This window comes from Gallus gallus, chromosome 7 (assembly GCF_016699485.2).
Source record: "Gallus gallus isolate bGalGal1 chromosome 7, bGalGal1.mat.broiler.GRCg7b, whole genome shotgun sequence".
Taxonomy (NCBI): domain Eukaryota; kingdom Metazoa; phylum Chordata; class Aves; order Galliformes; family Phasianidae; genus Gallus; species Gallus gallus.
Genome location: NC_052538.1, coordinates 25,517,634 through 25,534,961, shown reverse-complemented (window position 1 = coordinate 25,534,961; position 17,328 = coordinate 25,517,634). Strand labels below are relative to the sequence as shown.

General features: G+C 42.6%; 1 protein-coding gene across 10 annotated transcripts in view; it reads right to left on the bottom strand.

Annotated features, from left to right (window-relative positions):
* Positions 1-17,328, bottom strand: part of GLI2 (GLI family zinc finger 2) — a 184,009-nt gene that overhangs the window by 41,417 nt on the left and 125,264 nt on the right. Inside the window, exon 2 of one of the 10 annotated variants that reach the window (XM_046943466.1) lies at positions 1,945-2,086. The exons of the other annotated variants lie outside the window; for them this stretch is intronic. The gene's annotated coding sequence lies outside the window, so the exon portion shown is untranslated. The remainder of the gene's footprint in view (positions 1-1,944; positions 2,087-17,328) is intronic. 10 annotated transcript variants of the gene reach the window in all.

Below are 17,328 nucleotides of genomic sequence, written 5' to 3'. Positions count from 1 at the left end.
TCAGGTCTGGCTCTGAATGAGATCAGGCAGAGATCACATCTTGCTGTGGTACAACTCCACCAGAGCACATCCCAAAATAACTATAGTTATTAGTATAGTTACTACTATAGTAACTATAGTTATTAGTATTAGTATAGTACTACTATAGTTATTAGTATTGTTACTACTATAGTAACAATAGTAGTTTACTATAGGAATAGGCCAGAACCATGGCTCCTCTGCACCCAACTCTCCAAGAACTCGTCTTTTCCTCTCTTTCTGGTTGTCTCACTGGCATTATTTCTTGTCCAACTCCCAGTCCGAGATCGTGTCATCCCATCAACACTCTTACAATGCATTTCTGAACTGGGATTCTGCTTTCCAAACAGGCTAAGGGAATCGTGTGTCCAAATGCCATTAAATTTAATGGGAGCCAGGGACCTGTTTTCCCCACAGCAGTGGCAAGATGCCCATGTTTGATAATCAATACTCAGGACTCATACAGCAAATTGCATCTCTGATGAAATGCACAAGCCCTGATTAATTTCTCCACCCACCAGAAGAGGCTCTCCCTTCCCTGCTCACACTGCTACTGGGGAGGGTGATGTAGTTGGAAGTGTGCTGTGCTTAATGCTTTACAGAGCTTTGCCTGGGCAACGGGTAACACTCCCCAGAGAGCACACAGCTTTGCACTGTTTACCTGCCATATCCCAGCCATCCCCAAAGCTTGAACCATCTCACTGTGGGTCTGGAGCCTCCACAAAGGACACCCAGCCATGAATGCAACAGTTGAAGAAGTTGCGCACTTCTGAAATAATCTCCATCATTTAAATAAAACCCAGAAAAATGGGGACAATGAACCAGCACTGACATCCCATGACTAGTCCAAATTAATGTTTACATGCCAAATGTATTCATTCAGCAGAAAACAAAGGGCTGAATACTTTTCCATATGCTTAATGGAACATGGGCACTTACAGGCAATTGTTTTGATGTGCAATAAAAAAAACTGCATAGTGGCTACACAGGAATGGAAGCTAGGAACAGAACTGCTCTTGTGGGGGTAACACTGCCTGGTAGTTTTGCTGTGAGAAAAGAAAGAAGAAAAACACTTTTAAAACCAACAATCACATCCAAACCCCACATAAATATCCTTGGTTTTGTTCCTTAAGGTAAATCAAACATCCTGGCCTGATTTTCACAAGCCCTGTGTACCCAGAACACCTCTCCAGGTCCACAGAAGATGTAGAAAAACCATTGGGATACCCAAAAAGGGACCACAATCACAGCAGACACTCTACGTATGGGATGCCACAGCTCTGCACAGTAGGAAACCTACAGTGCCCCAGTTAAATGGCTCAGTCTAAACAGCTCTCACTAGTCCCTTGACTTCACCTCTGTTTATTTCTGATGTAAGGTCCGTTACAGCAGGAAGGGTGGAAGGTCGCAACTCGAGCGGCACCCTCAGGATGAAACCCTGCGAGGTCCCTCAAAACAAGGTACCATTCAGAGGTCAAACCTGGGCCACAATGAGATAATTCACGCGATATTTTATCCTTCACAAAGATTGTCCCCCTCCCATTTTTTTTTCCACTTGGAAAGCAAAGGATGTGCAGATCGCGGTGTGCCAGGAGGAAGTTGTCATGACCTTATATGCCTGCCTGAGAGCCTGACAGTGATGTGAGAGGGAATCTTCCCTTCTTCCCAGCTCTCCCAACACCACAGCGAGGTTCTAACAGTCCAATAATGCGGCCCGATGCTCTGAGATGGAGCTGTCAGTCTGAAGACGCCAGCTTCATGTCCCACTAGGAAGAAGGGAACCCAACACAACTCATCGCTAACTCCCAGCCCTCCCCTGCTGGGATGTTCCTTTCTTTTTCCTGTATTTTCTCAGCTTTAAAATGAGATTAATACATTATTTTTTTCATACTCACAAAAATGGATATTACAGAAAATCAAGGTTACCTTTACCAATTCAGCAACTAATGCTCTCGCTGTGAAGCTGGATAAAAATTTCTACAGCTTCTCTGCAGAAATGTAAGGGGCATGCTTTGAGCAGTTCCCGTTTTCTTCTTTCCCCTCAAATATGGCTTTGAGGCATTGAAAACTAGAAAAATAATTAAAAAAAAAAAAAAGATATTTAAACAGTGAGGGCAAATTCTCATTAGAACAGTTTATGAAGGGAAGTGGTAAATACAGCACTGCTGCAATACTTTATGGCGAAACTAGATGTTTTTCTAAAAGATGGGTTCTAAGTGTTTGGAGGCTTGGAGTTTTAATAGTAGGAAAGAGTAATTTATCCCAGTGTAGAAATTAAAGGGGAAGGAGTTCTATGGTTGGTGTCACAGATGTTAGATCAGATAACTGTGGTAGCTGCTGTGGGTCTTCACAGACAAAAATCTCTGAATATAAAAACCCTTATTTGTGGATTTGTGGTTAGGGCCCTGCTTTTAGAAGGATTTATTTAGGCATTATGAAAAATCCCACTGTACATCCATTGGCAATGGTAGTTTTCTAAATACCTTTAAGAATTATGCCTTGAAGTCTAATCTTGTACCACTGAAGTCAAAGGGAACTCTGCCACTGACTCTGGCAGGAGGAACAAGAACAGGCCTCTAACTGGTTGATTACTCTGTTTTCCAGCCACACCATGGAAACAGCATAGTAAACTATGGTGGGTACAGTTTCTTAGTGCATTTTTTTTCCATTCCTTAGAAAAATGCATTCAGGACTTTATGCAACTTCTATACCAAGACGTCAATTTTACATATTTTTTCCAAGTAAGAAAAAATGTTTTTTTTTTTTAGCTCTAAAGCTTAAGATAAAGCCAAACATCTTTCATTTTTTCCTTATGAAAGGCCATTCTGTTTTCAGACACACGTGACTTAAACCATAGGTTAAAATATCTAGAACCAAGAACACATGTAACAAAGGTTTTAAATCCACTTGATGCGGCTGTATTCATATTTTTAATCAATGAAATAAAAAGTGTTTTTGCTTAAAACTTGGATTTTTTTTTTTAATCCAAGGTCCATTAGAAGTTAACAATGTTCGTGAGCTCACGGGTTGCTCACAGCATGCGGGGACCACAGCATCGCTTGGAAGGAGCAAAGCTGGCAGCAGAAGTAACCCTGTATAGGAACTGGTCCTCAGAATAGAAACTGTCCTATCTACATATGGATTCTTATTCTATTTACACAACGTTTAGCACAACGAGGCTCTAGCCTTGGCTGACACTTGAAGGCACAACTGCAACACAATACAACAATAACAATATTTGCTATTAAAATGGAAGAAAAAACGCATATTTTAAATAACTAAGATTGCCCTCCATTATGCAACACACAAAGAAGTAGAAAAGATCAAAGGTAGAAATCAGAGTTGATATGGGACCTTCAAACCCAAATCAAATTAGTGTCTTGAGGAGAGATCTTTGATTTAAGCTTAACAGTGGTGATTTTTTCCTGGGTTGTTTTGTACTTAATCAGCCACACTGTGCAGACATATGTTCCCAAAACACATCAAAGAGAGTAAACATTCTGTTTCAGATCCTAATATCCTTTTTTATCCAATTATCTTACTTACATGATCTTTTAATTTACGTTCTGAAAGCCCACCTTTTCACACAAGCTTTCCTTTAACAGCAGAGGTAGAAAGATGACCACCTCAGTTCTTGTGAGACACCCACCAAAAAAACCACAACACAATGAATAAATCAAAGCATGGTAGATGAGTCTCTAAGATAGTTTCTTGAGAGATTAATGATGAAAGCCTTCAGAGAATAATATTTTAAGAAGGGGAACTTCAAGGAAGGTGGCTGAGGAGAAGAGAGGGAAGGAGGGTGGGAGAAAAGGCATGAAAGAAAGCACGGATAGAAGTCATGGAAGAAGAGCCAATGGAGGCAATCTAGTGACAGACCGAAGGAGTGATGCAAACTTGGAGGTGTGTGAATTTCTGGTTCAAGCCACCAGACATGAGAATCTGGTTCTGGGAGCCACAAGAAAGTTGGGGGCTAAAGATGCCACGAGTTCATGGCAAAGAGAGGATGCAGGCTGGGAAGTAGCTGCAGATTGCAGGGTACTAGCGAAGTGGGAAGCAGTGAGGAGTGAGATGGTGCCAGGTGGAGGCATTGACCAAATCTCAAAGGCAGAGCTGAGCAGGAGGATGAGGGAGATCTGAAGGGATGTTCAGCCGGAGGGAGTGTGAGAAATGGATGCTAGAATGTTGGATGCTAGATGTTGGATGTGACACAGCTGTTTATCTGCATCTGATTGATTTCCCTTGGGACACATGGTGAGGATATATGCACTTCTGAGTGAGTATTTTGGTCACAGTTGTGAAGATACTGGGCTTGGGAAAACAAATGTGAAGTGTATGTGTGTGGGGAGGAAATCTGAATTTTTCATCCCTGCCTTGTGTCTTCTTGCCATGCTACTTTTGGATGTTGTTTTTCTGCCTTAGAAGAAAATGACATTCACGTGCTGTGAAGCAGCTTAACATTTTAAAGACTGTACCTACAGTATTTCTGAAAAGTCCCTTTCCATGTTACGCTGGCATTGACCTGTCGTGAAGATGGTATGTCAGTAGCAGCAACAGTGCAGCTGTGGAGCTCATGGAAGAGTCCAGCAAACCACGGAAAATGCTTATTCATTCATTACACTTTAAATCTGCCTTGGCTCCACACCCGTCATATCCCAGAAAGGCAAAAAGGGACCATTCCTCTTCATCATGACTGTAATACAATCAACTGGCTGCAGCATTACTCCAACCAATGTTAACTAACGGAGTCTATGTCAGACATCTATAATTTCATGTTAACAAATTAGGTAGACTCCTGCATTTCCTGGTACCCTGAATGCCCAAGAAGCTCATAACTTTTCTTTATATGCAAAATGTCAGGGAAAGGGCAAACAATGTTATGCCAGAAGACCAGAGCCAAATCACTTGGTTGGAATGTACTGTAAATCATGGGGTGAATGGAAAATGAATCTTTGTTCCAAGGCAGTGTCTTCTAGCATTGATATTGCTGCTAATACCCTCCTTTTCTATTGGGAATGTTCTCTTCCCATCACCCAAGGTCCTTAAATCCTATAGCTAAGCAAGACACTGAGGAAGGAAAACCTACACCCAATTAATTATAAAACAACTGAAATTTCTTATTTCTCTCTTCCAAAGTACATGGGAAAACCAGTGGACTTCATGCTTTAGGAAGATGCCACGCTTGCTCTAGGCAGCAGTAAGCTGTTGTAACCAACTGGAAGTAACCAGAAAAATGGTTAACAAAGGGGAATAAAAAGGAACAGGGACAGGTACACCACAGATCTCTACAAAGCCTTTTTAGACACAGCAGTCAGAGGAGTTCTGTAGGTACAGGTGATTGTGATAGCCACACAGAAATATCTCTCGTGCATGCACACCCTAGATACGCTGCTGCTGTACTGCGTGTACCTGTCTGTGGTGCATCACAGCACAAAGAAGTAAAAGACACACATTCCTATAATAGCAAAGCTTTGGGTTAGAGCCTGACGGGTTTTCTGTAGGAATTAATTTTATTGCCATTTGACACATTTTAAACAGCAACAGCACTCACAGAAACCTCCAAAGGGAAATATTCACGAACAATATATAATAAATACATTGATTTCTAATAATAACCATCTGCCCTAAATCTTCCTGCTGACAGGTTTAGTTGGACCAAAGGCCCCTTTCACATCTACTTCATGACAGTTCCCATCACTACATAAAGACTTTGAAGTGCCCTAACGTGCAGTAAAATGCGAGATAACCTACCAAACTGTCAATATTTCTTCACTTCTAAAAGGAAATGCTAATGGCACTCAAAGAGCTCAAGATGTAATGTAAGATCTGATCCAGCGGGCTGGCTGATCTAACCATCCTTTCCTTTGCTATGAGGATGTGGAACAGCTAGTAATTACATGCTGAAGAGCAGAACTAGGCAAAAGTTTTTCACTGATGAAATGACTACGAGGAGAAAAGCCTTTTTATTTCTAACAAGATTTTCTCTCTGAAATGCCTTGTGTTTTCTGTGCAAAGTAAGACAATTAACAATACCCTTCTCTTCCATTTTAATTTCTTAACTTATCTCTTTTTTTTTTTAACTTTTTTTTTTTAATCATTTGGGGGGGGGGGAGGGGGGAGGGAAAAAAAAAAAAGGTGAACCAGAATGAAACATGGATGTTTTTAAAAAAACTGGCCAATACTCAGCAGTTAATTTTCCATAGGGAAAAGATGAACACAATTCAGAGAAAGCAGGACCTCATTCCAATTGACTGTGCTAAACACCTGGCTTTTCTCTACCGTCTCCAGCTTGCAGTGTAACACTGAGGAAGGCTCTACTGCAACGGAAAGTAAATGTGATAAGCCAAAGCCCAGTCCTATAGTAAAACCTCAGCGCTGGTAGCAGAGTTGTACAACTCATACAGACTTCAAAGAAACCAGGCTGCCCCCTGAGATCATCAACCCATGATAAGAAGGGATGCGGTGTTTTGTATCATCAACCACATACCGTCCCCAAATCCAACTGTGTCATTCTCAACAGCTGCTCTCCTGTTCTTTCAGTTAACAATGACAAAGGAAATTCTAACATATTTCTCAGTTAAGGAGCAAGGTGCTGATGTTCCTCATCTATTTACTGCTGAAAACTTGCACCAGTGCTTTTCAACCTGTGGTTTGCAAAACCTTTGGGAATCACAAAGAACTTCCATAGGTGCTGTGAAAGACAGCAAAAAAACCCCTGCAAGCCTCCTATCGTTCAGGCTAAGTTCACTATACCATGCTTGACAGCCCCACTGAAAATTTTCAGGGAGGCCACAGACTGTAATAGCTTGAAAACCCCTCATTGACCCCATGCTTCCTGATATCAATAAAAATTACATGGAAGACATTCAGAGAGTAATCACCAAATGCCACCCCATCCATCCAACACCCCCCAACACCAGTTAGTACCAGAACAGGCATGATGGAGTCATCTCTGCCAGCACCAGGTAACCACATCTCCCCAAGTCAGCAGCTCAAAGTTACCTACTGCAACACATCCCTCCTGCCGCCAGCGGCTCACCGCCACGCAAAGGGAGACCTGAGGGCCTCATCTTTCATTCTCTTATCTCATGCAGCTATTCCTTATGCAGACACATTTCTGTATACAAATCCCATTATACTTGACCCTCGGTTCACCCTGTTTCCATTACAACGCTGTAGACTCAACCAGACTTGCTCCAGTGCCAACTCTGTGCTGTCATTCCCTGCGCAGAGTGGTAATAAAGAAATCACTGTTTTAAGCTGACAAAGAACAGATTTCTTACTAAGTAAACACTGATGTTTTGGTAGGGAAATTAAGTTATAAAATTGTGTCTACAAAGGGAGACCATACAGATGGAGTTTGTTAAGAGACAGCAATACAGTCAACAGTGGTTAATTCAATTGCCTGCTACTTATCAGATTTTTTTTTTTTAAAGGCTTATCCAGCTTTTGTAAATGCAAATGCAGAAAAACATTCAAAGAGTCATCACTGATCTCTGTTTTAGCTGGAGAGCTACACACGCATGCACACGGCTTTTTGAGGAGGAAGAGCCCAACCTCGTGCAACCACCATAGCTATGTCAGGGTCCAGTAGACATGACACGTACCAGCCAAGGAGAAGAAGACATGTGAGCACAGCACAGCTCATCGCCATACCACCATGTGCCAGAGACCTCCATTCACATGTCATGGCCTCCCTTCCCCCAGCCACTGCTCTCACATGACTTTCACATGCATAGTGCCCCACACCAATTTATGATGCCCCATGCCTTCTTTCAGGTCAGTCAAAAGCAGGGCATTAAGCTCAGCTGTGAAAAGACAGGAAATTCAATGCCTCCAGTACTTAGCTGAGCCTTGAATGAGTCCATCCCAGCCTCAGATGTCAGATTCCCAAAGTACCCTCTTTGGGAAAACCATGATGTAAAGTCTCAGGTGAGCCAAAAAGATGTTAACATTTTGTGCCCTTTAAATGATGGACTTAGCTGGTAAAATGAGAAGTGCTTAGGTTGGAACTATGTAAATACAATAATTTTATTACCGTAAGGTAAAAATGATTTTTAAAAAAGAGCTATTGCTGAGTAATTAAGTCACAAAGTATTGGTTCTATTTAAAATTCAAAAGAAGGGCTGTTAAACATAATCACATTTTAATGAAAACATTTGCAATGGCTTTAATATTTCAACACAAAATTTAATTTAAACATTTATCTCCTGTTTTGGAAAAGGCAAACACAGGGCCATTGCACTGCAGTCTGGGAATGAGAAAACAGAATTACTCAGGTGCAGTGGATTATTTAATCTACTCAGACATCAGTGACAAACAAACCAACCCTGGAAATCAAAGCCATGCCAAAATCCTGGCAGCAAGGCTTTCGTGGTAGCAGCCTTTGAAAATCCCATTAGTCTTCTCTTTGCACCTTCAAGTATCTTGTGCAGCCCATGCTGCTTGCAGTGGGATGTGAGCTCTTACATGCATTCAAGAAGAAGCCAGCTGCTCATGGGAGCTGGATGTCTCCACAGATGTCTACTGGACTGGATGTCTGTGAGTTTACATTGGACCTGCACTTTGTATGTTTCGGGTTTTGCTTTTGTTGCATCTTCTACTCAATTTGCTAAAGTAAGCAAAAAACATTGTCACACGTGAAAGTAAAGCAGGTTTTTAAAATGTTTTATGGTTTAAATAATCTATAGCATTATTAGAAACCAAGGAAATTCAACTGTCCAGAACTGAACTTATACTATTAACAATTCACTCTATGTGCATCGCATAATGGTGCCAGTTTTAAAGTTGTTGTTCACAATTTAATGGCAAAATACTTACTCTTGCTCAGTACTCAGTACACATTTAATACTCATGAACGCTGTGAAGATAAATACAACCATTCACACCTGCTGAAAAAGCTAAAGGGGAGGGGAGGGGAGGGAAAAAGGTACAAGGAGGCACGGTTCATTTTCTATGCTCAGCCACTGAGTACTGCAGGGACAGAGCAAAAGCATGTAGAGACAACACTCCCAGCAATGCCCTCTCTATCTTCTACCCTCATCCACCAATAAGACCACCTAAAAGTCTCCCGTTTCACTTCAATCTCTTGCTCCCAGATCCCGGAGGCTCTTTCATTTGAAATTCAAACGCATTCAGAGGAGCACAGACCACAGTGCATCATATGCGGAGAGGTTATCAGTGTGGTTTTCACCCACTGAGGATGGTAACGGGTGGAGGAGGGCACACTGAAACTGCACAGACACAAACACATGAACACACAAATCTTTACTGCACTGGAAGTTCACAGATTGCAGTAATTTTGCTGGTGGATGTGTGAACCACAAAACTGTCCTTCCTGAGACAAAAGCCACCAATGAACACAGAGATGGTAGGGTTGGGGTTGGGTTTAGGAAAGGCAAAGCAGTGAAATCAATCACAGCAACGAGAACCTGGATAAAGGCCAGTTTGGCAATGCAGCCAGAAACCAAATGAAGGGACAGGAAACCACTGAACCCAGTGCAAGTTTAATGGGAGGAAGCATGATCTGCTCTTCAGAGCAGGGCACCTCGAGGAATTTTCTGTCCTCATCTGTCCCATTTACTCACTGAGTTACCTTGGGGCAGGTCACACAACCAATATGCTGCACCAGTTTGATAGACCTGAAACAATGCAATCTCTGTATGGAAATGAAGCCCAAGTCTCTGCTCTGCTCGGCATCATTCTTATCAAAACCCATCGCATGCTTCAACAGAAATGCAAACCCTGCTCTGCAGCAGGTATCAAGCATGGAGAATGCAAGCTGATAGGATCCTGGACCCGAAGGGAAAGAAGCTACAGCTCCCAGTGCTTTCACCTCTCACCCTCCTCTCATTTGGCAGAAGCTGTCTCTTAAACAAACAAACAAACAACTATCTGAAGATTTCTTATTCTTGCGGTAACACTCATCTCGGCACTGACAGGATTCAAACCAGACACGGTTGTGGGAAATCTGGAGTCATACCAGGTTTAGCTCTCACATGCCAAGAGAGGTCAAGACCCAGCCGAGCCTTGAATAGATGACCTGCAAAGCAAATCCCAGGACACGGAGGAAGTGGTGTTGGTGAGAGAAGGCCTTTCCCTCTGACTCACCAGGCGATGCCACATGATGATGCTCTGGTGAGGAACGTGAACTGGCTGTCATTCTCATTCACTACAGTCCCAAAATTCAGTGTATTCATCCTCAGTAAGGGTCTCATGGGACTCACTTAGAAAGACAGGGCTTACAAAATATCTAAGCTGACTCAGTTCCATGTTAGCCTCTTACATTCTGGTCATCTCCTCACTGCTGGCCCTGAGGGATGGATTGAACTTTCCTGACCTAACCTGACATTTGGTTCGGTTATGTGTGTCTACATGATTCCTTTCACAATGATGGCTGGAAATTCAGTTGGAATTTGGAAGTTTGCTTTTTAACAAGTGAATAAAGTCATTTGGGAGCTGTTTACACTGGTTTCACCATGCAAGATGAAACTGTCATCAGCTCTCTGTTCAGAGACTTGTACAGGGAATAAGAGACAAACAGGTAATAGTTGTACTTAGGCATTCAACTGTACTGGACAAAAGTCTGTAGACACCTTGCTTTTCATTTGTTCATGGCATTACTTCTTACACACAAACAATTGGGCTGGAGAACTAAGAAAAAGGGGGAAAAGCTAGAAATAACTTTTGCATAATTTATCCTCTGGGAACCAACTTCAATATCCTCTCTGGTCTGCAGATATTAGAATCCACCCCAGTCTTGGCCCTGCTGTATACCACGCAGCTGAAGTCTCTTTTCATTAAAGCTTAACTCATACTTTGTCAAAATTACTTAGAGAAACATTACAGAAGTGAAACCCTTCATGAGAATACCAACAAATAATCCGTTACTGTAACAGGTCTGAAGCCAGCTGCCAAGTCTATATTGTCACATCAAAACTCTCCAGCATTAACTATTTTTCCAGCATGACTACACAGTAGTGTTTAGCAAAGACTTCTATTTTATGGTGCCTTCAGAAGAACACCTCAATCCAGGCCAGTATGTGAACATGCATCTAAGCTCCTCTAATGTCAACATTTAAGCATGCATTTCTAATTAACATAAAGCCAGGTTTGTCCTGAACAGAGACAGCCTTAAAACTAGTTCTGTAGCCTGGATTGCTTCTGGTATGTTCCTCTGTCTCATCAGCTCGTCATTTCTTATCTCATCTCTCCTGCAAATATCTCCTTCTTTCCTATTCCCCAGTAGATTCATCTTCCTTTCATTTACTGATTCGATGACTGAATGCTTTAATTCCTTCACTCCCTTATCTTTCTACGTTCTGCTATTTTGTCATCCACAATGCACAGTTTTCTCCTGTAAGATATTGAGTTGCACTTGATCTAGCATAAAAGATAGTATATGAAATCAAATGTATCTCAGAACTCAGACAAATAGTCACAAACAAGAATACACATGTAGGAGCATCGCTTTAACGCAGCTGCAAGCCTGAAGCTTTCCTATTGGTCAAGTACTAACCACAGTCTGGTAGTCCTTCCACTACCAGTGGTAATTTGGGATGTGTGGTTACCCTGTGGGATCTTAAGAGGCTTTCAGATGAAGCGCTCAGCCAGCAGGTAACACATCCTGTAGCTGGTCTGCAAATCAAAAGCCACCTAAGTAGCTCCAGGACCAAACTAGGAAAGCCTCTCATGAAGAAGCAAAAGGAGGAATGAGACAAATTCTTCTTCAGGATGCTTTTACAGGATCAAAAGGAAAATACTTCAAAGGCCCTTACAGGATTTAGGAACAGGCTTATTTTTCAGAGAGACTGAAGCCGATAGAAAGCTCAATGCAACCGCACTTCAGTTACACATGCAAACCTAGCATGTTTTTTCAGTCATGCCCAAGTGCAACCAGGTGCTGTTATGAGTGCCTTGGATAGCAAGGGGTTGGGGAGAGATAAAATAGGATGAGGCAGAAAGAAGTCCCTCTGCTGTGAAGGGGGGGAGGCTACTTCTCTGCCTTCCACCATGCTGCAAGGTGTCCTCCCCAACATCAGCTTGAAAAAACCATAAAAGGGTCATACCTCCTTTGACTACTGACTACTGTCAGCAATTATACCACGACTCAATTCCATACAAGCCAATAAAGTGAGTGCGGAGCATGCAGTAAATTTGCTCTTAAAGTGGAATCTGGTCTACTGATACCACGTAAACCTTGATTTTCCATAAAATGGTAGGCGCTGGCCTACCATAGAGAGGAGTCAGGTCAGAAAACATCCCTACCAGCACTACAGAAACACAATTACCATATAACTTGGCAGAGCACCTCGGACTCCAAACATACATGTTAATATATATTAATTCCAGTCATTTTCTTAATTTCTAGATACTTAACACCTCCATCAGGGCTGGCCTGGGGGCCCAGAGTTTCAATGGAGGCTGGGGAAGTTTGGCATTAACTGGAGTACGGCACATTTGAAAAACCCATGATGCCTTCCATTTCTACAAGCTGGCCCTCCATTATGTTGAAACCCACAATATCCACCTTAAACATAACATTGTTAGCCAGATCTAGTAAAGTGGGACTTACAATCTTACATCATACTGCCACTTTTAAAAACCGACCCAAGTAATGACCTAAACTTTAGCTCTGTTAGTTGTCTATGGAGTGTCAGTGGTGAAACATTAAAGAACAGACATGAAAATCCTCTGAGTTGCAAAATTGTGCAATATCAAATTCTCAAAATGGCCTGGCATGTGGAGGAAAAGCATACGTACGTGGTTCGGTGTCATCCAGGGACCTAGGAAGCCCACTTAAACGCACGTATTCCCCCACAGGAGCACTCTGCAGATCTGAGGTCCGTCACAGTAACAGCACCCACCTCTGCCCTTTGATTTGTGCAGATGTGAGCGCACGGCCTTGGCTGCAGGCAGGGTATCCAGAGCCGCCATTTTGCCAGACAGGGTCTTTTTTTTTTTTCTTTTTGTTATTATTATTTTTTCTTCCTTTCCCCCCAGCCATCTGGGTGGTCCGAGAATCAGCCCCGAAATACCTAGGATCCCTCGAACCACATGTTCTAATCCCAGCAGAGTTGACTCAGTCCTTCATCCTTCCAGGGTAAATTGACTTCGCTGCACTTTATTGCGTGGGGGGAACTTTTGGATGAGATTTTAAAATTTCTGCTCTGCATGTACGTTACAAACCCTGCATTTTCTCTTCCAATATCACAAGCCAGCATTCCTGCTATTTGTTTTTTTTCTCTCTCAGCACCTTGTGCTATTTTTTTTGCTTCCCCCGGCCACTGGTACCTGAGAACCCAGATTAAAAGCACCTGAAAAGTGATGTGCTGCAACCTTCATTTTGCAAGCCGATGGGATGGATGGGTTTTGTCCATTTTTTTCTCCACGCACTGGAAGGATTTCAGAGAACAATGAAAACGAGGAGGCTGAGCAGGCTGATATTTGAGTATACGTTACAGGCTGCAGCCTGGTCAGTTCATTACCGCTGGAGGAAGGATATGACAACATGCAGCAAGTATCTGGAAGGGGGTGTTACATAGGAGGTGTGTTAGGTGTGGGAGGGTGACATTCAGGCAGAAAAGAAGGAGGGCAAACTGGGGAGATGAAGTGCATGGAGAGCTCTGTAGATTGAGAAAAGGATTTGCTACAGGAGCTACAAGAGCAGAAATGGTGAGCCCTGTGCTGGACAGGAGCAGCCCTGGGGCAAAAAAAATCTTCACTGCCTCCTGTCCTCATGACTGTAAGAAGCCGATGAGAGGAGAAACACCATCTAGAGAGGGGATTTATTTAGACTTAATAAAAAGGAAAGGCCAGGAGAGGCGGTGCTCCACGTTTAGCTGAGAGAAAACCTGGGAAACAAATCTGTGACATTGGAGTTTGACAGGGTAGGAGACTGGCACTGAACACTGATCCATTTTCACAGGATGCTGAAAGCAAAGGAAAGTGGGCTATACCATTGAGATAGCTTCTGAAAGACCTTCACTGCTTAGAAACTCTTTAAAAAGCAGTGGGAGAAGAGAGTTCAAATAAATTTTTCCTAAAGCACAAGCTTAGCAGCGGATAAGGTGGAAGCATGAAGTCACTTTTAATCTACTATAAAGTGAGGTAAGCAAAGGGATTATCACTTAAGACTCGCTGACATGAAGCTCTGAGAATGACATTTAAAAGCAATGGTGGATTACAGAGTGACATCATATTAAACGAACACATGCCAAAGGTTTACATAAAAGACCTCAGAGATCAGGCTCTTGTTCTCAACAGTAAAACCTCCTAGCCATTTTTACACTTTTGGCAGTGATCAGGCTAAATTAGAGCGGCCGTTTTTCATTCTGTACATCGTGGTGTCACAGCCCCAGCAGTTTGGTGGCCCAGATCTTCTCTGAGTGCTAATGGGCACGACTCCACCTGAGCTCACTGAGCCTCTCACCTCACTGTGATGACGCCAACATACAGCAGCTGAAGATCCAATCCAAATGTTCATAAGCCTGATCTACAATCCACAGGACATTGTATCTGACTGCATGGTTCAGTGACTCCGAAACTGCACATTTTCAGGTCCCTCTAGACTTCAGGTCTGATTTTTTTGGAGTATTCTGACAGTTTCAATCAAATACACAGGATGAATCTATCGTTTCAATTTTATGGCAGCATAGATGTGCAAATACCTCTTAAAACGAAGAACACTTAGAAATTTTTACCCATTTTTTCCCCCCTAGAATGGTATGCAGATTGAAAAACCTACAGGAGCATTCAGGCCTAGATGACCATTTCAAATTATGCTTGCTCCTTTTTTGGAAGACCACATCTCAGCCTGTCATCCCACTGAGGTCAGAAAATGTGAATTGTGCACCTTCTCAGCTCCTGCAGAGATAGGCAGAACTGTGTACTTCTTTTCTGATGCCTGAAAACATGCCACGAGCCCCTTCTGAATAGAGTCACAGTTAGTTAGCCTTTACTTCTCAGTTCTTAAAAATTAAGGAGAAAGCACAGATGGAATTAAAGTTCTTTTTTTTTTTTTTTTTTTTTTTTTTTTTCTCCAGACCACCAGAAAGAAGAGCAGTAGTCCAGAATTTAATCTGTGGTCTACTGAAGGTGGATCAAGTGACCAGCAAATATTAGACCTGGTAGTTTTACAGCAAGAGCAATACTGATAGTTCCCCAAAGCTCCTCCTGCAGGTTACCAGAGAGCCACTTACAAGCAACGCACTCCTACTAATTACAGAGCGGGGAGAGGTCTGAACCAGCTTTGCGGAGGGGACCAGCCTCTGCAAACTAGTGCACACTCACACATTCTTATTTTCCTAAGTAAATAAAAGAAGCATGTGGGAAAGAAGGGGACAGAGTAAATTGGATGTGGGAGCCCCCAAACCTGTTTCCCAAATGAACGATGTGTCTATTTGGTGAAAGTCGTAAAAATTTGCAAAACACATAAGAAGGTCTCTCTAAGCAGCTGTTTGCTTTGACTCCGGAGGGAGCTCACTGTATCTCCAAGGCAGCACAGTACCATCAATCAAGACCTGCCAAAGATTTTCTCCGCTGGTAGCAAAGTAAATATGGAAACACACATGTCTTATTGGTGCGTACGTTCTGCGGTGCAGCCCGGCGGCGTCTTTGCTGCAGGAATGAATGTTACCTGGTCCCATCCCAAACAACCTGGTGGGATCAAAGCTGGAGCCTCATGAGAGACCCTCCTACAAAGATAACCGCACACCCGGTAACGCACAGGGCCGGCTCTCCTATGCCGATGGTGGGGGGACAAACGAGAGCCCTGGCAGAAAACAGGGAGCACTGGTGGGAAAGCCCCTATCGGTTGGGCTGGAGCGTGGTCAGTGCCACTCGGAAAATTTCACTGCTAACCTCTAACACCTCTCCACTGAGCTTGTGTGAAGGGAGATTTTTCAAAAGATTTCTATCCTGCAAAACTGAGGAGGGTTTGTGTTTTGTTGCTGTTTTTTCTATTTATTTATTTATTTTAATAGGAACAGCAAAAGACGCATCTGTGACAGTAGCAAATTCCAACTCTAAAGCAAGAAACACTGGTATTTCTCAGAACACCATGACAAGATGATGATTATTATTTTTTGTATGGCTAGACAACATACTTTCCCTTAACCCCACTTGGCCTCTGTTGGATGAATCTCACAGAAACAAAGGAAAAAGAAAATCAGCCTGAAACATACCCAAAATGGAAAACCATGGATCAAGGTTAAATCTGGAGAATCTGTAAACACTTGAGCCATAGCCTTTTTGATGAACAGTCACCTTGGCCGCCTGAGAATTACCCACCTAAGCTGCTCAGGCACACTGGGAGCCAACCCTGAAAAGGCGTTCTCTAATTTTTAACATAGCAAGAGAAAAACAAACTTCAACAAGGAGGGGCAATAGGATCAGATAAAGGAAAACTGTGTAGGCTGAATATCAGGGAAAATCTGTAATATATTAAGATCTCAGGGAAATGGAGGATGATCCGTGATTAATACAGATAAAAGCCCTAGCAAAGGGAAATTAAGGGCAACTCCACATTTTCATAGTGATGGAACATTCTCTGTCAGGAGGTCTTTGGGAGGATTCACTCTTCTCAGAAGCCACAGAATTTGTCTCATGATTATGAGCTGAGGTGGTTTTTTTTATTTTCTAGAATTATTTCTAAATGTGGACAAAAGAACAACAACAATATTTTGTTAATAAACAATGTCAGAACTGCAACCTGAAACATCACTGGGATGTCAGTAGAAAAACAAGGCTGCTTTTGTTTGTTGCACTGCATAATGCCTGATGGGTTTTAACCACAGTTCAGGAACTACTGTTAAAAAGCGTCTTGCTGAGTCAAGCCTAGGCACGCTGTTTACAAGGGTTAGCCCTGAAGGCTCTTGCATTGGCAGGTACTTTTAAGCTGAGCTAAGAGGTTTTCTGTTATTTTTGTTGTAGTTTGGAAAAAAGAATAGTTGAGAGTAGCTAAGCACACCTAAAGGGGGGAGTGCAAGGGAGCTATCAGCGCTCACCTGCCATCCTCACCTGCCGCCTCACTCTGCAGTTGAGGGCTTGATCTTGCAAAGCTGGCTCCAAAAGTCCCCTTGGTTTGCAGATGAGAGAGATTTTGCAGAGACAGGGCTCCAGCGGTGTAAGTTTTCATGAGGAAGCTCACTAAAACATAAACTATCTCACTAAAAAAGAACCTGTTTTAACATACAAAGTGAATCTGGTTCAGCTGTTAACCTCTGAGGACTTCCACTCAGGTGACACTGATCTATGTTCTGCCTACAGCTAACAGTACAGAGAGAAATTCTGACAAATCAATAGAAGCTG